Source organism: Astatotilapia calliptera, chromosome 9, assembly GCF_964374335.1.
Source record: "Astatotilapia calliptera chromosome 9, fAstCal68.1, whole genome shotgun sequence".
Taxonomy (NCBI): Eukaryota; Metazoa; Chordata; class Actinopteri; order Cichliformes; family Cichlidae; genus Astatotilapia; species Astatotilapia calliptera.
The window spans coordinates 35,224,214-35,246,211 of NC_137430.1; the positions used below are offsets into that span (position 1 = coordinate 35,224,214).

A 21,998-nucleotide genomic window follows, 5' to 3' on the forward strand; every position below is an offset into this window, starting at 1 on the left:
CTTTGCGGTATGTGAGCCATGTGTAAGCACATTGCGTGGGCCAGATCTGGGCCATACCAATTTTGCTATGTGGGCAGAAGCTCTGCTGAAGTCTACGAATCATGTTTATGTCTGTGTCCTTCTGTCAGTAATGTTCAGTGACAGCCTCCATGTTGATCAAACAATTCAATTTTCTATTCAATTTTATTTACACAGCGCCAAATCACAACAACAGTCGCCTCAAGGTGCTTTATATTGTACAGTAGATCCTACAATAATAGATACAGAGAAAAACCCAACAATCATATGACCCCCTATGAGCAAGCACTTTGGCCACAGTGGGAAGGAAAAACTCCCTTTTAACAGGAAGAAACCTCCGGCAGAACCAGGCTCAGGGAGGGGCGGGGCCATCTGCTGTGATTGGTTGGGGTGAGAGAAGGAAGACAGGATAAAGACATGCTGTGGAAGAGGGACAGAGATTAATAACAAGTATGATTCAATGCAGAGAGGTCTATTAACACATAGTGAGTGAGAAAGGTGACTGGAAAGGGAATGGGAATCCCCAGCAGCTTACGTCTATTGCAGCATAACTAAGGGAGGATTCAGGGTCACCTGGTCCAGCCCTAACTATATGCTTTAGCAAAAAGGAGAGTTTGAAGCCTAATCTTTAAAGTAGAGATAGTGTCTGTCTCCTGAATCCAAACTGGAAGCTGGTTCCACAGAAGAGGGGCCTGAAAACTGAAGGCTCTGCCTCCCATTCTACTTTTAAATACTCTAGGAACAACAAGTAGGCCTGCAGTGTGATAGCGAAGTGCTCTAATAGGGTGATATTGTCGCGATCTGTGGAGGCAGAACGTGCGGTGGTGTGTGGGATGGACCCAGGTGCGGACACACAAGAGTAGGCTGGAATAAACTTAACTGAAAGCGAGCCTTTATTATGGCTGAAGACAAAGTGTACAAACAAAGCAGGGATAGCGTGACTAGACTATAACTAAACTGGGAAAACTAATACTGTGACAAACTAAGAAAACTCAGAGACTATGATGATCACTGCAAAGACTGACAGTGAAAACATGGAGGTGAGAACACAGACGACGCGACACAGACTGCATGAAACACAGAGACTAAATACACATGAGGGATGATCAGGGGAAGTGGCCACACATGGGAGCACAGCTGACACACATGAACCTAACGACAGGAGAGGTGAAACTGAATACACTGACATTGAATACAGACTTACAAAGTAAAACAGGAAACATGGAGATTAGACATGACATAAACTAAACATAACTCATGACAGGTAGACGCACGAACCAGGGAGACGGAGTACAGGGGAAGATGACAGAAACAACTAAGGAACAAAACTAAACTGCAATCTAGAAATTAACTAGGTGAACTAAGCTAGGTTCAAATGAATACAAAAGATACATGAAACTCAAATACTGGGTCGCTTGACCCAGGACCATGACAGATATGGTACTACAAGGTCATTAAGATAAGATAGGGCCTGATTATTTAAGACCTTGTATGTGAGGAGCAGGATTTTGAATTCAATTCTGGATTTAACAGGAAGCCAATGAAGGGAAGCCAAAACAGGAGAAATATGCTCTCTCTTTCTAGTCCCTGTCAGGACTCTTGCTGCAGCATTTTGGATTAACTGAAGGCTTTTCAGGGAGTTTTTAGGACTTCCTGATAATAATGAATTACAGTCGTCCAGCCTGGAAGTGACAAATGCATGAACTAGTTTTTCCGCATAACTCTGAGACAGGATATTTCTAATTTTAGAGATGTTGCGCAAATGCAAGAAAGCAGTCTTACATATTTGTTTAATGTGTGCATTAAAGGACATGTCCTGGTCAGAAATGACTCCAAGGTTCCTCAAAGTATTATTAAAGGCCAAGGTAATGCCATCCAGAGTAAGAATCTGGTTAGATACCATATTTCTAATATTTTCAGGGCCGAGTACAATAACCTCAGTTTTATCTGTGTGTGAATGTGTGTGTGAATGGGTGGATGACTGGATATGTAAAGCGCTTTGGGGTCCTTAGGGACTAGTAAAGCGCTGTATAAATACAGGCCATTTACAGGCCATTTACCATCTGAATTAAGAAGCAGAAAGTTAGCGGCCATCCAGGTCTTTATGTCTTTAAGACATTCCTGCAGTGTAACTCATTGGTGTGTGTTATCTGGCTTCATGGACAGATAAAGCTGGGTGTCATCTGCATAGCAGTGTAAATGTATGCTATGTCTTCTAATGATGCTGCCTAAGGGAAGCTTGTATAATGTAAATAGAATTGTTCCTAGCACTGAACCCTGTGGAACTCCATAATTAACCTCAGTGTGTGAAGAGGACTCTCCATTTACATGAATAAACTGGAATCTATTAGATAGATATGATACAAACCACTGCAGCACAGTACCTGTAATACCTACAGCATGTTCTAATCGCTCTAATAGGATATTATGGTCGACAGTATCGAACGCTGCACTGAGGTCTAGCAGGACAAGCACAGAGATGAGTCCACTGTCAGAGGCCATAAGAAGATCATTTGTAACCTTCACTAAAGCTGTTTCTGTGCTGTGATGAGCTCTGAAACCTGACTGAAACTCTTCAAATAAACCTCTGCAGATGATCTGTTAGCTGTTTGACAACTACTCTTTCAAGGATGTTTGATATGAAAGGAAGGTTGGAGATTGACCTATAATTAGCTAAGACTGCTGGGTCTAGAGATGCTTTTTGAGTAAAGGTTTAACTACAGCCAGCTTGAAGGCCTGTGGTACATAGCTGATTATTAGAGATAGGTTGATCATATTTAAGCTTGAAGCATTAATTAATGGCAGGACATCTTTTGTAGGAATGGGGCCTAAAAGACACGTTGATGATTTGGAGGAAGTAATTGTTGAACTTAACTCAGAAAGATCAATTGGAGAAAAAGAGTCTAAATGAATATCAATGGTACTGAAAGTAGCTGTCGATACTATTACATTTATGGGATGATTATTGGTAATCACTGGTAAGGGCTTTCTTATAAAAGCAACAAAGTATTTCTCCAGGCTAAGTGATGATCTTCTAAATTTGTGACATGTTATTTCCTCTCCAGCTTATGAGTCATCTGCTTTAAGCTATGTGTTTGAGAATTATACCACAGAGTCAGGTACTTCTGGTTTGAGGTCTTAGTTTTCACCGGACCTACAGTATCCAGAGTCTTACGTAGTGAATAGGTAAAGTTATTAACAGGATAATCTACCTCTGTTGGAGCAGCGTTCAGGTAGATGCTCTGCTCTATGTTGGTACAGAGCATTGAAGATGATAACAGTGGGTGGATTATATTCTTAAACTTAGTTACAGCGCTTTCAGAAAGACATCTACTGTGGTGAAGTCTACTCCCCACTGCTGTGTAATCAATTATTGTAAATGTAAATGTTATCAGGAAATGATCAGACAGCAGAGGGTTTTCAGGAAACACTGTTAAATGTTCAGTTTCTATGCCATATGTTAAAACAAGATCTAGAGTGTGATTAAAGTGGTGGGTGGGTTCTTTTACATTTTGAGAGAAGCCAATTGAGTCTAATAACAGATTAAATGCCATGTTTGACCTCAGGTGGGTGTGTTGCCGAGTGGGGAAAAACAGCCCCCAGCTGCTTGGGGTCTGCCGGGGAACAGCTAGTGGGGCCTACGCTATCTTCGGCTGCACCAGCTCCAGGGGCCTGGCTAGCTACGGGTGTATCAATCAATAATCCTGGCCTCCAGAGCTGCAAATATGCTACATTTGTTACAAGTATCACTACTGCTAAAGGAGGCCGAGTAGTAACTAAACAAATGACACAATGAGCAGGAAAGTGCAGGAGTAAGTAAGTAAGTAAGGTTTATTTATAAAGCACTTTTCGTAGACAGGCATTCACAAAGCGCTGAGGTTAAAATAAAGAAAACATTAAGTAATAAAATAGATAATATAAACAATGTAAATTCAAAACAATTCAAAAGTGTTGATTAACGGAAGGCCTGTTTAAATAATAAAGTTTTTAACTGCTTTTTAAAGGATTCCACACAGTCAACCAAACGTAATTGTGGTGGTAGACTGTTCCAAAGCCTTGGTGCCACAGACTGAAAGGCTCTGTCCCCTTTCGTCTTCAGTCGTGTACGGGGAACAACCAACAAACTCTGAGCCTGTGAGCGAAGACAACAAGCAGCAGTGTATTTTATAAGAAGCTTGGATAAATAATCTGGGGCCTTGCCATTTAGTGCTCTGTATGTTAAAACAAGAATTTTAAAACGAAATCTAAAATCTATTGGGAGCCAATGTAAAGAATATAAAATGGGAGTAATGTGAGCACGCTTGCTAGAACGAGTTATTAATAAATCATTATAGACCGTTAAGAGAGCGGTCTCAGTGGAGTGCTGCTTTTGAAAGCCAGACTGAAAAGGGTCAGCAATCTGTAATCTGCATAGTAAGGGCCTGAACTGACTTTCTACATTTTTTTCCAGTAATTTGCTTAAAAATGGCAATTTTGAAATAGGCCGGTAATTACTAGTAGAGCTAGGATCTAGATTCTGTTTTTTCAATAGAGGAGTTACCTCAGCATGTTTAAAATAAGATGGAACACAGCCTTGCCTCAGTGAACTGTTGATGATGGATAGTAATGTGGGACCAATGCTGGTGAGAGTCCCAGACAGGACAGAGGGAGGTAATATATCTAAAGAGCATGATGAGGATTTCATTTTACCTATCACTGTAATTAAGTCATTAAGTGTGATTGGAGAAAAGGAAATAAATGATCCAAAACACCAAGGGGCATCTTCATAAGGGGAGGCACTTGAGGAGATTTTGGATCTCAGGTCCGTCACCTTATTTACAAAGTGATGGAGAAAAGTATTACAATCTTCATCAGAAATTAACACAGCATGCTGAGTTGGAGGAGAAACAATACTGTTGATGGTATCATCAACATTTTTTTCTTTTTTTGGCTCTCAGAGGAGGCGGACGCACTTTTTCTCCTCTCCCTTATCTTCCCTGCTAGTTCTTACTTCTATCGTTGCACCATCGAGAGCATCCTGACCAACTGTATAACCGTCTGGTACGGGAACTGCTCTGCCTCGGACCGGAAGGCGTTGCAGAGGGTCGTGAAAACTGCCCAGCGCATCGCCGGAGCACCACTTCCTGCCATAAAAGACATCTACAGGAAGCGGTGTCTGAAAAGGGCTGGGAAAATCATCGAAGACCCCAGTCACCCATCACATGGACTCTTCACCCTCCTGCCCTCTGGGAGGTGCTACAGGAGCCTCCGGACTAAGACCACCAGGTACCGGAACAGCTTCTTCCCCACAGCTGTCAGACTCCTGAACTCTGCCTCCTGACATCTGACCCACGTTAACACATGGACTGAACATACACACACCCACAATGGACAACTGTACCCTCAAACACACAATAATAACATGGACCACTCACAACCACTAGCACTTTATATAGCCTCTGTAGAAATTATCTACACCCTCACTTATCTTAACTGCACTACTGTATAGCTCTGTGTAAATAATCATTCTGTACATTCAATAATCTTTAATCCTACAACTGTTTACAACTTGCATAGTTCCCATTTCTGTATAGCTGTATATCTCAGATTCTGTAAAGTTATTTATTTCATATTCTGTATAGTTTTTCATATTTATATCCTGTTCATATCCTGTACATAGCTTGTACTCACTACAGCCTGTACATACTTATAGTTATAGAATATTCACAACATACTTCATACCGTGTACATTATAACACACCATAATAGACCCATTTCTGTAATATACGCACATATCTATATTATTGCTAATATATATTGTAATATATCTATATCACTAAAGCACTTCTGGATGGATGCAAACTGCATTTTGTTGCCCTGTACCTGTTCATGTGCAATGACAATACAGTTGAATTCTATTCTATTCTATTCTATTCTATTCTATTCTATTCTATTCTATTATGTCCTTGTCTAGTCTCTAGTCTTTCCCTGGAACACCCTCTCGCAGTCTTTCTAAAACCTAAAAGAGAATTATGGATTTGATCAACTGGTCTCTGAATGCTATTGACACCCTTTTCTTAACGAGAAGTCTGGTGTCAGGAGAACCTGAGTGCCCTGGAGAGACTTTCCCTGCTGGATACACGATGGACGGGTGGCAGTAATGGAGGGTCGTGTGCCTGGCGGGACTGTCGATTGAGGATGCTGAAGATATGTACCTATTCGGAACCATGATAACAGGGTTCTTGCTGATCGGAGCTGGCTTGGCCCTGGCTTATCCCAGCAGGTCCCTGAGGTCATGTGACCAGGGCTTGCTTGCTGTCCAGCACACGAGGCTGAAAACAAAAGGCGACAAAGCTTTTGGAACTGTGGCCCCCAGATTGTGGAATTCTCTCCCTTTGAGCCTGAGATCTGTGGACTCAGTGGTCGCTTTTAAAAAACAGCTAAAAACCCATCTTTTTAAACTTGCTTTTAGTTGATTTTTATTTTTAGGTTTTAGCTTCTGTGAAGCACTTTGTGATTTTTATCTTGAAAGGTGCTATATAAATAAAGTTTTACTTACTTACTTACTTATCGGAGAATTAAGACAGCGGAAACCGGCTGTTCAAACCCCCACAAGGCTGCCCGCTGGGATTGGAATGACAGGTACGACTTCTCAGAAAGGGCTCACTGAAGGCAGCATGGTTAAGAGCTTGGAGGCGCTTACGACTGCAGTGAATGCTCAGAATAACACCTTTGAGCGTATGTATGTTGGATTACATCAGGAAAGAATCAACTCACAACAACATCTCTGGGCGGAAGCTGGATTACATCGCGGATCAGTTGGCTGCGGTCGTGAGGTCTCCGAATCTGCTATGTGAGCAAAAAAAGAGCGACAAGACCCAGAGGTGGGACCAAGTCATTGTTTTGCAAGTCTCAAGTAAGTCTCAAGTCTTTATCCTCAAGTCTCAAGTCAAGTCTCAAGTAATGTCAGGCAAGTCAGAGTCGAGTCTCAAGTCACTGGTGTAAAAGTCCGAGTCAAGTCACAAGTCTGAAACTTTGAATTTCAAGTCCTTTCGAGTCTTTAAAAAAAAACAACGAAAAAATAATGTTGCAGTTATGCTAAATGTAAATATTAGACCATGTAATTTTAAAATCTGTTTTTCTCAACACATGACAAAATAGTGAACTTAGAAAATATAAACAAATTGTGAAATTGCACCTCTTTAAAATGCAGCTCAATTAAACCTAGCTCCAAGAATAATTTTCACCGACAGTTCTGAGATAAGCTGCATGTTATTCTTGGATGCGGTTGTAGGACCAGCTTTAAAATCGCATGACAAAAATATCATACACATTAAAAAAAACTGCATCACCAACGTAGCCTGGACAACATTTGCTAGTTAGATGAAGTCAGCTATCTCATCTTAGCATATTTATATGCATATTTATAATTATACGGTTCTTGGAGTGAGTGCATACACTCATGAAGTTTAGTAACTTCAGGTCACTGCAACAAGCCCAGGTACAGTTTACCGACGGATGGGTGCAGGACCTTGAAATGCACCGTGTAGAAAGTAAAGACCATCGTACGTATCATAAGTTTACCAGTCTCACAAATTGTCGTCATAAATACACATTCGTTAACCGTTTATTAATAGGACCTTTGAGCTCAACGGTAATTAATTAGTAGTGGAAATAATTTCTGGTACCCATCACAGAAATGTAGCAGTGACAATAATATTGTATGCTGTAATCGTACTGGACAATTAGTGATACAAAAAACCTGTTTTATCCTGTGAATAAAAGTATATGTTTTTGTCAATGTACCATAATAACAGAAGCGAAACGCAATATTGTGTCAGGACAATTCACTATTTATGCACAATAAATAAAGGAGCATAGCGCGACAATTTCTGTTCAGCGCCAGACTTGCTTGTAACCTATATCACCAATTATGTTAAGAAAAATGACGCATTAACTACAACAGCAGACTGACCTTCGTGTAAATGCTTGGAGCAGACTAACCTGTGAGCTGGAGGGTTCTGGGACGTTATATTTGATCTTTGAATGGCTGCAATCCAGGCCATCCGTCGCGTCTTTGTTACTTCGGAAACATGGCTCGAACAATTTCTCTTCAACGACGTAATCCTATAACTGTCATGATCCTGGGTCCTTTTGACCCAGCGTTTTGTGTTTTCTCTTCGCGATTTTGGTTCTGTTCTCTAATTGGTGTTTACCCTGTTCCCCCCCGTGTGTTCCTGTTTTATTGTGAAGGTCTGCGTCTTATGTGAGTGTTTTCAGTTTGCCTCCCTGGTCTCGTCATGTTAATCACTCCCAGCTGTGTCTCCCACCTGTGTGTAATCTCCCTGTGTTCTCTGAGTGTATTTAAGTTGTATTTTCTGTCTTGGTAATCGCTGGTTCGTCTGTGTTGTTTACCCTCGCTCTCCCTGTATGTATTTCTCCGGACCTCCCTGCATCCTCATTCTGTTTTGTCTTATTAGTTTACCCAGTTTAGGTTTCCGGTTTCATGTTTTGTCGCCACCGCTGTTTGTACTCACACCCCTGTAAATAAACACTCATCTGCACCAGAGCTGCCGCATTTTGGGTCCTATTTCATATTCCACACGGCTTGCCCCGGCAAACCGTGACAGTACGAACCAGCCACCATGGACCCAGCGGCAGTGAATCCGTCCGAGGAGCTCCAGGACGACATTGCGTACAATGTGGAGATTCTCCTCGGGCTATGGCTGGAGAACCCTCCAGAGGAGCTTCGTCGTGCCGTGGAAAGTCGGCTACAACGGCTCTTTTCTGGCCTGCCATGGCTTCTGCAGTCGCTTCCTCCGACCATGCAGGCTTTTCTCCGGCTCACACCGCACCTTCTCTCAGCCACTCCTGCCTCGCTGCCCGACTCGCCGGATGTGATCTTGCCCGGCCCGTCGGAGCCGTCTGTGGGGAGGAAACGCCGATCGCGCCGCAAGCGCGCCACCCCACAGCCGGACGTTCGGGCTTCTAAATCGCCGGCTGTGGTGAGTAAGGACTCTTTTTCATTTTCGGACTGCATGACTGTTCATTCAGGGGCTGCGTTTTGTGTGGCGGATGTCAACGCGAGCTGCTTATCGCCTGTGCAGCTACCAGCAGCTAAGTTAGCTCCCCCGCAGCCACTCTCAGCTCGGTTAGCTCCCCCGCAGCCACTCTCAGCTTGGTTAGCTCCCCCGCAGCCAGTGCTCCTCTCAGCTCAGTCTCCTGTGCCTCCTTCAGTTCAGTCTCCTGTGCCTCCTTCAGTTCAGTCTCCAGTGTCCCCTTCAGTTCAGTCTCCAATGTCCCCTTCAGTTCAGTCTCCAGTGTCCCCTTCAGTTCAGTCTCCAGTGCCACCCTCAGTTCAGTCTCCAGTGCCACCCTCAGTTCAGTCTCCAGTGCCGCCTGTAGCGCAGGCCCCAGTAGCTCCAGTGCCGCCTGTAGCGCAGGCCCCAGTAGCTCCAGTGCCGCCTGTAGCGCAGGCCCCAGTAGCTCCAGTGCCCCCGCTACCCGTAGCTCTGGCTCCAGTATCACCGGTTTCACTCATTCACTCCATGCAGGGAGAAAGTCTAATTTCACGTCAAGGTGCTTTTCATGGTTCAGCCGCCATTGGCACAGTTTGCCGCTCCAGGGCTTCCCCAGAGGCTAGGTCTCAGTCCCCGGCTGATTCTGGACCCCTGAAGTTTATGCAGCCACCTGAGAACTGCACCATGTCAGCGTTGCCTGGGCAGAGCCAGTGCTCAGTGCATCGCCAGTTGCCTTCGTGTTTGCCAGAGGACTCCATGACTGCTGGCTTAGTGGTGACTTCTGCTGGAGGGTCCGTAGGACCGCTCCGGCCTTCGTCTCTACTCTCCGCTGGGGGGTCCGAGAGACCGCTCCGGCCTTCGTCTCCTGTCTCCGCTGGAGGGTCCGAGGGACCGCTCCGGCCTTCGTCTCCTGTCTCCGCTGGAGGGTCCGAGGGACCGCTCCGGCCTTCGTCTCCTGTCTCCGCTGGAGGGTCCGAGGGGCCCGTTCAGCCTCCTGCCTCCGCTGGAGGGTCCGAGGGGCCCGTTCAGCCTCCCGCCTCCGCTGGAGGGTCCGAGGGGCCCGTTCAGCCCGTCCAGCCACCTGCTGTAGCTCCATCATCATCCTCGCCTGCTGCAGCTCCAGGGCCTTCAGCCTCGCCTGGCCCAGCCTCCGTGTCTTCAGCCTCGCCTGGCCCAGCCTCCGTGTCTTCAGCCTCGCCTGGCCCAGCCTCCGTGTCTTCAGCCTCGCCTGGTCCGGCCTCAGAGCCTTCAGCCTCGCCTGGTCCGGCCTCTGCCTGTGCTTCGCCTGGTCCGGCCTCTGCCTGTGCTTCGTCTGGTCCGGCCTCTGCCTGTGCTTCGCCTAGTCCGGCCTCTGCAGCCTCGCCTGGTCCGGATCGCCATCGCCTGAGTCGCCGCCGTTGCCTTCCGCGCGGTCGGCCCCCTGAACTGCTCCGTCGTCTCCCTCGTCGCCGCCGTTGCCTTCCGCACGGCCGGCCCCCGGACCCTCTTCGCCTGAGTGGCCGCCGTTGCCTTCCGCACGGCCGGCCCCCGGACCGCCATCGCCTGAGTGGCCGCCGTTGCCTCCCGCACGGCCGGCCCCCCGACCTGTGTCCACGTCGCCGCCGTTGCCGTCCGCACGGTCGGCCCCCCGAACTGTGTCCACGTCGCCGCTGTTGCCGTCCGCACGGTCGGCCCCCTGAACTGTTTTGGACTCCTGTGCTGTCGGCCCCCTGGCCGGCCCCCTGAACTGTTTTGGACTCCTGTGTTGTCGGCCCCCTGAACTCTTCTGTTTTGGACTCTGTTTTTTCCTGTGTTCTGGTGTGCTTCGTTTCTTTTGGTTTTGGACTCGTTTTTTGTTTTTGTCTTTTGGCCTTCTGGTGCTCCGGTTTTGTTTTGCTTCGAGCCCTCCTTCCTGGGCCCCCGCCGCCCGCCCTGGTTGGGTTGTTTTCTGTTTTTTCTGGCTGTTTTGTTTCTTGTTGGGCTGTCTGGGGCCAGCCTTTGAGGGGGGGGGGGGGGGGGGTACTGTCATGATCCTGGGTCCTTTTGACCCAGCGTTTTGTGTTTTCTCTTTGCGATTTTGGTTCTGTTCTCTAATTGGTGTTTACCCTGTTCCCCCCCGTGTGTTCCTGTTTTATTGTGAAGGTCTGCGTCTTATGTGAGTGTTTTCAGTTTGCCTCCCTGGTCTCGTCATGTTAATCACTCCCAGCTGTGTCTCCCACCTGTGTGTAATCTCCCTGTGTTCTCTGAGTGTATTTAAGTTGTATTTTCTGTCTTGGTAATCGCTGGTTCGTCTGTGTTGTTTACCCTTGCTCTCCCTGTATGTATTTCTCCGGACCTCCCTGCATCCTCATTCTGGTTTGTCTTATTAGTTTACCCAGTTTAGGTTTCCGGTTTCATGTTGTGTCGCCACCGCTGTTTGTACTCACACCCCTGTAAATAAACACTCATCTGCACCAGAGCTGCCGCATTTTGGGTCCTATTTCATATTCCACACGGCTTGCCCCGGCAAACCGTGACAATAACAACCGATCTCTTTACCCGTCGGCTTCCCGTGGCTGTCATGCGACCGGCTATTGCAGTTAATAATACAACGGCTTCTTGACATTTTTGTGTTTCTTTTTATCGCTGTATAACTGATTTTAATTGAAAGCCTGCGTGCGCTAGTACCGCTTGCCACGAGTTCCCAGAATCCTTTGCGGTTCTACCCGTGAATGACGTCACATTTTCAATCTCTATATAATATGAATGTTAAATTTTATATTTGGGGTGAAATATCAAGTCTTTTCAAGTAAACCGGTTCAAGTCCAATTCAAGTCCCAAGTCATTGGTGTAAAAGTCCAAGTCAAGTCACAAGTCTTAGAACATTTTTTCAAGTCAAGTCTAAAGTCATAAAATTAATGACTCGAGTCTGACTCGAGTCCAAGTCATGTGACTCGAGTCCACACCTCTGACAAGACCACAGAATCGACGGCTAATAACATCACGGAGAAAATCGCAGCTATTAACGGGAGATTGAGAGACCAGTGTCGGAGTGTTAAAAACAGCTTGAAATTCTCATGAGTTGTTTGCAAAAGAAAAGTTACCATAATAATGCGGCTACCCCTTCAGTGCCAGCTGTGGGCTCAAGGCTGGAGCTGAACAAAAACTCCCTGATGATGACTGTGTTGAGTCTGTTCCTTCCCATTCCATGCAAGGCCACCTGGCTTGGCTGGAAGACTGTTTACTTAGCCTGGCAGGGCGAAGGACACTGTCTCAGCTGAACTATGGACATCCACACACATACATATACTGATACTGATAAGCACTCACTGATGCATCACCCTCCCTATCCAAGGCCACCTCCAACGGTTACCTCCCCTCTGATGTAGACATCGGGTCAGCTGGAGGCACAGTCGAAGATTGCAGCGGTCCCAGATCAGATGTACACACTGGAACTCTTTCCCATGTTGCTTGTCTGTGTTTATTGTGTTATGGTGTGTTGATATCTGTGCATTCCTGTATTATCCTTTTGTGTTGCACATTTCGATGCTTTTTTCCTCGCTACCTAGCCTGACCTGTCTCCCCAATGTGATGTTTGTATTGTATGTACGGTCAGCAAGGTCTGTCATCTCGGTTGTGGGCAAAAGACCTGCAACTGACAAATAAAGGCTATCTCATCATCTCATCTCATCAAACAGAATTCTTGGGTTATTCTTATGATGATTTATAAGATTATTGAAATAAGAGGATCTAGCCTATTTCATGGATTCGTTATATAAGTGAAGAAGATCTATGAAGTGCCCACGATAGACAACCAGGCCGGTGGACTTCCAGAGATGCTCTGCTTTTCATCAGGAGCGTCGAAGACCACGAGACTGATTATTTAACCAGGGAACTAATAGAGCAATGCCTAGTTTTAAAAGGAGCAACCTGATTGAGAATAGCAAGACAGTGTTCATTAAAAGAGTTAGTATGGTGCTCAACATCGTCAAAAGAAGTCTTAGGATCAAAAAGGGAAGAAAATTTAGAAATAACAGAGCCATCAATAAAGCGCCTGCACCTAATAAAATCTTGGGGAAGAGACACATTAAAAGAGACTGACTTATGGTTGCTAAAAACAACATCATTTAAATTCAAGTGGTCAAGGGAAATGCCATAAGTGAAGACCAAGTCCAGAGTGTGCCCAGCAGTGTGAGGAGGGCCTGATACATGCTGAACAAAATTAAGAGTCCATGATGCTCAGGAACCTCTTAGTGGTACTATTTGATAGACTTGTAGTCAAGACCGCCTAATCCGAGACCAAGACAAGACCAAGACCAGAGGGTATCGAGACCAAGACAAGACCAAGACCAAGTTGAGATGAGACCAAGACCGAGTCGAGACGAGACCAAGACCGAGACAAAAAAAATCTTTAAACTGCAGCCAGATGCTATTCTATATACATATGCAGGACACCTTAAACTAGTTTTTTAATTAAGCAGCAAGGCAGAACAAAGTCGGGCCTGTATCAAGACACAGGGACTAAACCCGAATTCAACCAGACCCAGAACTGATCCGGAATTAAAACAGGACTACAACAGTAACCAAGACAGAACCAGAATCAGAACTAAAAGATAGTAGCACTAAAAATCATCATAGACCTGCACTACACTTATTTTTTTAATTCTACCAAAGTACAATATTTAGATTGAGAAAAGTTTATATAATTATTTAGCCTTGTTGTGCAAACAAGCCTGCATAACTTAATAAATATAGAATTTGAAAAGTAACAAATGGTATCTAAAAAGAAACACTAGGTACTAGATACATGTTCTGATGAGTTTTGGCAAACAACCATTTGACTAACATGTGTGTCTCACCTGCTCTTGTTCATCTCTGTTCTGTCGTCATTCTCTCTCTCCCTCTCTCTTCCTCTCTCTCCCTCTTTGTGCTGACAATCAAGCCAAACACCAACATCATCAAATATACAGTTGAAACCACATATTTATGTACTCTTCAGATAAAAACACAAACACTTTTTTAATTGTAACATCAAATCAGACTAAATGTTTATTCTTTTAGATTGATAAATATAAAAAACATATTTGTTAACTTTAACAGTAAAGAGAGAAACTGTCTGTATTTCTTAATTGCAAATGGCACCAAGTTGTATTCAAAATTGAGCCACACTTATGGAGGTCCACAGTTATTTTCCTGGTGTTTTGGTTGACATCTCTTGATTTTCCCATGTCAAAGAAACAGGCTCTGTGTTTTGCCTTATATGCATCCACAGCTGTGCCACCAATTTACTCACATGGACTCTACTAACCTATCAGAAGCTTCTTCAGCTCAGAATGGAATCGTCTGGAGTTTTCATATTAATTAACAAACTTAGTGTATATGTACTCCTAAATTTGATGAAAGTGACAAAACTTAGACATCTCTGTCTCTCTTTATTCTGACATTTAACTAATTCAAAAGATATTTCAATATTTATTTATCCAAAACAAAACAAGTTTACTCTAAACTGATGTTGTACAGTAAAAAAATGTTTTCCCTAAAGTGTATGTAAATATCTGGTTTCAACTGTGAATATACTGCTGTGTATTGAAATTCCTCTTGTTTTGCATAGATATACTAAACAACATCCAAAGCATAATATATAAAATAACATCTGAGTTTTTTCTTTGAAAGAAGCTCCTTATGTCCATTGTTGTGTACATCAGTACACAACTGAAACCGATTTAGAGAGTTTGTTTAGCCGTGGAGGGAAACAACTGAAAATATGAAATGTAAGCTAAGACTCTCTAAAAAATCAGCATTGCTGTTCGGCTTTTTATTTATCCATTTGTTGATTCACTCGAAGAGCAAGTAACGCAACCAAGTGATCAGTTTGATATCAATCTTTTGTGATACACCGTCATATTTACATTATTAGTTCAGTACGAATGATTTGCTTTGGTACCTGGTCAAACTTAAGCTCTCCTCTGTCTGCAGCAAACTCGCAGGCAGCAGCTTCTCCCCCCTCGCTCACATGGGTGCTGTGCTCAGTCGCCCAGTGCCTGAGCTCGGATCATACCACAATTAGGGGGAATTTACAACGGTGCGCTCTGTGCTTCGTGTGTTGTTTTTGTTTTATACAGTTGTCAGTCAGGCATCTAACTAACAAATTACACTCCAAAAGACCCCATGCTTCTGAAAAAATGACCCGGGCTTAAGCCCAGTAAGCCACCCCACCCCCCCGCTCCGCTGATGGTTGACTCCAAATCTCCCGAACACTATGTCGATTTGAGAACGCAGGACCGAAACAGCGAGACCAAGACCGAGACCAAGACAAAAGTCCGTCGAGACCAAGACGAGACCAAGACCACGTAAAAGTGGTCTCGAGACGAGACCAAGACCGGTATCGAGACATCCAACTCTACTATTTGATGAGTCTTCTGCATGAATGTTGAAGTCTCTAACAATGATAACCTTTCCCAGTTTATTAGTGGAAGTTAAAAAATTTCTTGCAAGTCTGCCAGAAAAGATGCAGCAGACCCAGGTGGATGATAAATTAAGATACTGTCCATGGACTGATCACTTGCAATTTTTATCATGATCATCTCAAAAGAATTCTAACAGCTTGAAGAGATCATCTGGCATAAAAATGTCTTTTTAAAAATTACAGCTGTTCCACCTCCTCGTGGAGGAGGACAGGTGAAGGGACAGGTGAATAGGCCATGCTGCTAGCGAGTTGGCTACGAGCTAAACTAAGCAAGCGAAACAGTAGAGACACAGTGAGTGAGTACTTCGGCTATAAATTAGGGAGTGAGTACACAGAGAGTGTGCTTCGGATTGAGCACATGAAGATTATACTATGAAAACAGAAGGTATCTGAAGCGAACACCAAGTGACAGCACCACCAAGAGCTTGGTGGGACTGACTGACAGCTGATGAAGAGTCTCTGGAAACACTCATTTATCTCCTCTGCTCTTCTTTCTCTCTTGCAGGTGGGGGTATCCATAGACTGGCTCACTGAGAGAAGATGAGCTGTGTCCTGGTGATCCAGAGAGGTTGAAACAGCAGCAGCTTGTGTTTAGAGCCCTGTTATAGTGATTTTTAGGTAAACAGCTGCAAAAAACTTTGTTGTTTGCATAACTCAGTTACTTTTTGGAAGAAGTAACTATAAAATTAATTGCCTAACATTGGTCATTATACAGGGAGTGCAGAATTATTAGGCAAGTTGTATTTTTGAGGAATAATGTTATTATTGAACAACAACCATGTTCCCAATGAACCCAAAAAACTCATTAATATCAAAGTTGAATGTTTGTGGAAGTAGTTTTTAGTTTGTTTTTAGTTTTAGCTATTTTAGGGGGATATCTGTGTGTGCAGGTGACTATTACTGTGCATAATTATAAGGCAACTTAACAAAAAACAAATATATACCCATTTCAATTATTTATTTTTACCAGTGAAACCAATATAACATCTCCACATTCACAAATATACATTTCTGACATTCAAAAACAAAACAAAAACAAATCAGCGACCAATATAGCCACCTTTCTTTGCAAGGACACTCAAAAGCCTGCCATCCATGGATTCTGTCAGTGTTTTGATCTGTTCACCATCAACATTGCGTGCAGCAGCAACCACAGCCTCCCAGACACTGTTCAGAGAGGTGTACTGTTTTCCCTCCTTGTAAATCTCACATTTGATGATGGACCACAGGTTCTCAATGGGGTTCAGATCAGGTGAACAAGGAGGCCATGTCATTAGTTTTTCTTCTTTTATACCCTTTCTTGCAGCCACGCTGTGGAGTACTTGGACGCGTGTGATGGAGCATTGTCCTGCATGAAAATCATGTTTTTCTTGAAGGATGCAGACTTCTTCCTGTACCACTGCTTGAAGAAGGTGTCTTCCAGAAACTGGCAGTAGGACTGGGAGTTGAGCTTGACTCCATCCTCAACCCGAAAAGGCCCCACAAGCTCATCTTTGATGATACCAGCCCAAACCAGTACTCCACCTCCACCTTGCTGGCGTCTGAGTCGGACTGGAGCTCTCTGCCCTTTACCAATCCAGCCACGGGCCCATCCATCTGGCCCATCAAGACTCACTCTCATTTCATCAGTCCATAAAACCTTAGAAAAACCAGTCTTGAGATATTTCTTGGCCCAGTCTTGACGTTTCAGCTTGTGTGTCTTGTTCAGTGGTGGTCGTCTTTCAGCCTTTCTTACCTTGGCCATGTCTCTGAGTATTGCACACCTTGTGCTTTTGGGCACTCCAGTGATGTTGCAGCTCTGAAATATGGCCAAACTGGTGGCAAGTGGCATCTTGGCAGCTGCACGCTTGACTTTTCTCAGTTCATGGGCAGTTATTTGGCGCCTTGGTTTTTCCACACGCTTCTTGCGACCCTGTTGACTATTTTGAATGAAACGCTTGATTGTTCGATGATCACGCTTCAGAAGCTTTGCAATTTTGAGACTGCTGCATCCCTCTGCAAGATATCTCACTATTTTTGACTTTTCTGAGCCTGTCAAGTCCTTCTTTTGACCCATTTTGCCAAACGAGAGGACGTTGCCTAATAATTATGCACACCTGATATAGGGTGTTGATGTCATTAGACCACACCCTTTCTCATTACAGAGTTGCACATCACCTAATATGCTTAATTGGTAGTAGGCTTTCGAGCCTATACAACTTGGAGTAAGACAACATGCATGAAGAGGATGATGTGGACAAAATACTCATTTGCCTAATAATTCTGCACTCCCTGTATATCTGTATTTTGCAGACAGAGAGTTACAGGACTCTCTCCCAGACCACAGACTCATAATACAAGTCAGAGCTTTATACAAAAAAAAGAAAGTTTTTTTTTTTTTAATTTTCATTGTAAGTGGGCTAAAGCAGTTAATTAAAAGTAGTCTAACATAAATGTAAATGCTGTAATTTGTAATGGATTCGATTCTGGTGTGACCACAGTGCACACGTCTGCTTGTTGCTCACAGTGGTCCAAGGGACCGCTCAGGGAGTTTGCATATTCGCTCACACATGAAAAATTAGAGGGAACATTGGCTACTAGTTGTCACTAGTCATCACTGGTTGTTGTGTGGGATTATAATATTATTTTATGCCATGTTAGACCCCTAATTAAAGATTGTGAATTATTATGTAGTTTTAGTTTGCATCATTCTCCTGAATTAGAAGGTGATAACTATTGCATTTGTTAAACTGATTTGCATTACATTAGACTGCTGATTTATTGTGAATGAATGGTATTGTTTTATGATGCATTATACTGCTGAGTTATAAGAAATACTGTTCGCAGAAAGTCATCGCCTTATTTGTCTGATTAGAAGAGAACAGAACATGCTGGAGTTTTCTGCCCCATCTCAGCAGGAGCAGATAAACAGGGAGCCAAGGTCGTAGCTTTTATGATAAGGTAGGGGCCACTAGAGGCTATAAGAGTTTGATCAATGCTCCACCATATTGAGATCTGATGCTGTCTGCGTACGGTGTCCATCTCCCACGCGTGTGATCATTAAAATCATCGTTTGACTCAACCCGGCCGGACCAGTGTTGTTATTGTGGTTTTTCCTCTTGTATCCATCCCCAATATTTGAATCCGTAACAGTTGTTACTAGTCGTTGCTGGTTTTTACTAGTAGTTCTTACTAGTTGTCGCTGGTTGTTGTTACTTGTTGTTACTAGTCATCGCTGGTTTTCACTTGTTACTAGTACTTACTAGTTGTTCTTACTAGTCTTCGCTGATTGTTGTTACTAATGGACGCATCACTAACCCCAAAATAAAGTGCGTTACAATAATCCAGCCTAGAAGTAACAAAGGCATGGATTACTGTCTCAAAATGCTGTTTCGATAAGATGGGTTTTATTTTGGCTAATTCCCTCAAATGAAAAAAGCTAGATCTTACAACAGCTCTGACCTGGCTTTCAAGTTTAAGATTTGCCTCTATTTTAACTCCCAGATTAGTGATGACTGGTTTAACATACTGTGCCAGTGAACCAAGATCTATAATAGTGGCCTCAGAAGCGCCACCAAAAACCATCACTTCTGTTTTCTGTTCATTAAAATGTAAAAAGTTCAAAGCCATCCAGGCCTTTATTTCATCAAGGCATCTGAGCAGCGGGTCTACTGAGAAGCCATTTATCTTTTTAAGTGGGAAATAAATCTGGGAGTCATCGACGTAGCAGTGGAAAGAAATCCCATGTTTCCTGAAAATAGACCCAAGGGGTCGGAGATCTAGAGAGAAAAGAAGCGGGCCTAAAACTGAACCCTGTGGGACCCCACATTGAAGAGAAGCAGCAGAGGATACAAACTCCCCGAGTTTCACAGAGAAAGTTCGCTCTGCCAAATAGGATCTGAGTCACTGCAGTGCGGTACTCCGCATACCCACCAACTGCTCTAAACGGGAAATTAAAATATTATGATCCACTGTATCAAAAGCAGCAGTTAAATCTAACAGCACGATAATAACACAGTCACCTGAGTCATTTGCCAAAAACACATCATTAAAAACTCTTAAAAGGGCAGATTCGGTACTATGTAAAGCTTTAAAACCAGATTGGAAAACTTCTAAAATACCGTGTTCTTCTAGGAAGGACATTAATTGCTTGTAAACTACCTTTTCAAGAATCTTTGAGATAAAAGGCAGTTTGGAAATAGGTCTGTAATTCGCAATAATATCAGGATCAAGAGCAGGTTTCTTGAGTAGAGGCTGAATCACCGCATGTTTGAGATTGACAGGTACAACACCAGAGGACAGACTACTATTTACAATGGATTGTACAGCTGATGCTATAGTGAGAAAAACCTCTTTGAAAAATCGAGGAGGGAGAGCATCATGAGGGGAAGCTGAGGGCTTCATGTGAGCAACCAACTCCTGCAGGCAGAGCAAGGAAACTGGCTCGAACCTGTCAAAGACAGCAGAACTAGGGACAGGGGTAGAAGGGTCGAGAACGGACTGGGAAGTCTGCGCTTTGACAGATAGCACTTTATCAATAAAAAAGTGCAGGAAGTTTTCACAAATTTCCTGAGAGGACTCGACACCAACAGTCTGTGGAGCATGAAGGACCATGTCAATAGTCTTAAATAAGACATGAGGCTTACGACAATTTGCCTGAATAATAGCAGCAAAATGTTTCCTCTTAGCATCTTTTACAATTTTCTGGTAAGAATTCCAGTAATCTTGTAACATTTGGTATGACACCTGAAGTTGATCCTTCTTCCATTTACGTTCAGCTCTCCTACACTTTCTTCTGGCAGCCCGGGTGTCTTCATTCAGCCAGGGTTCAGATTTGGCTTTTACTTGCCTAAGCTTAAAGGGGGCCACTGAATCTAAAGCAGTTTGGCAGACAGAGTAAAACCACGTACTCAGCTCTTCTGTATCATTGCATATGAAATCAGGAAGGCCGCCGTTCTGATTAAAAACAATAGAGAACTGTCCAGCAGAGGAAGGGTTAAAAATACGACAGCTCCTAGCAGCAACAGGAGGAAGATTAACTTTGGTACAAGGAAGGAAAACCTCAAACAAGACAGGCCTATGGTCTGACCCTACAACATCACAAACCTCTAAAGTTAGAGACAGGTAAATTGTGAGTTAAAACAAGGTCCAACGTGTGCCCATATTTTTGTGTAGGCACAGACACAGGTTGCACAAGATCAAAAGAGTCAATAAGATTTAAAAAGTCCTTTGCCATATGCCATGATCATATTTTGGCATAATTTCAGCCAACAGATCAGAAAAGTCATTTAAGACCTCCTTATTGTATTTGCGGAGTCTGTAAACCACAGCACAGAGCACTGTGTGAGAGCGACCTAGCTCAAACATGCTCAGTTCAAAGCTACTAGGTGAGGTTGATAATGGCAGTGGTTTACATTTATACTGCTTCTTAAAAACAACCACTAGTCCTCCTCTGCCTGATATTCGAGGAGAGTTTAAAAAGCAGCAGTCATCAGGTAAGAGATCTGTGAAAACGCTGGACTCACCGGCCCTCAACCATGTCTCAGTTATACAGAGGAAATCCAGTCCTTAGGTTATAAATAAATCCCTTAAAATAAAAGTTTTATTACTCAGCGATCTAGTGTTCACCAATCCAAACCTGGTGGAGGTCAGCGTGTTCGTGGCTGACAGCGAGACCCGACGCAGCGGCCACAAGTTCTGTAGGTTCGCACCGCGCCGACGAAGATGAGGGAAAATCTTTCACAGCTGGGCTCCGGAGAGCACGGATAAAAGGCATGACAAGGTACAGATCCACGTTCGTTCCAAGGAGCCGGGGAAGAGCGCACCACGTATGCCTTAAGTTTCACGAGTAGACCGCTATGTTTGCCCCGGCATCTGAAACGCTTTCGCCGTGAGGCTGGGGCCCGGGTCCGACAAAGGTTAGCTGGTATCCCAGACAGGAATGGAGGTAACGCCTTATGTCCATTATAAGTTGCATTGGTAAGATCACTGGCAACTAGTCGGAGGTCCAACAGTTTTTGGCTGCTTTGCCAGAATCTCTTCGAGGCAGTCCAAAAGTCTTTTTCCATGGCCTCTCCAAACTCCTCCAACACCCGAGTTTTTGCTTCAGCCACTGCCCGAGGCGCATTCCGCTTGACCTGTCGGTACCTGTCAGCTGCCTCCGAAGTCCCACAGGCTAACCAAGCCCGATAAGACTCCTTCTTCAGCCTGGTGGCTCCCTTCACCTCTGGTGTCCACCATTTGGTTCGGGGATTACCACCACGACAGGCACCAACCACCTCGCAGCCGCAGAACTGGATGACTGAGAACCTTCACAGACATTTCATCAGGAACTCAATGGGGATGTGGCGTACAACACTAGAGGCCAACTCCAAGCCCATAGCACAAGTCACCATCAAGTGCGGGATCTACCAAGGAGATGCTCTGTCCCCACTGCTGTTCTGCATAGGCCTGAACCCCCTCAGTGAGATCATTAACAAGACTGGCTACGGGGCCAGTCTTGATGTCCTGATGATCCACCAGGACAAACTCAGCAGTGTGTGAGGAAGAGGAGGAGGAAGAGCCAGCAGCAGCTGACA

The 21,998-nt window shown here is 44.2% G+C and overlaps 1 protein-coding gene across 1 annotated transcript in view; it reads right to left on the reverse strand.

Annotated features, from left to right (window-relative positions):
- Window positions 1–21,998, reverse strand: part of LOC145431207 (uncharacterized) — a 382,620-nt gene that overhangs the window by 277,399 nt on the left and 83,223 nt on the right. The window lies entirely within an intron of this gene.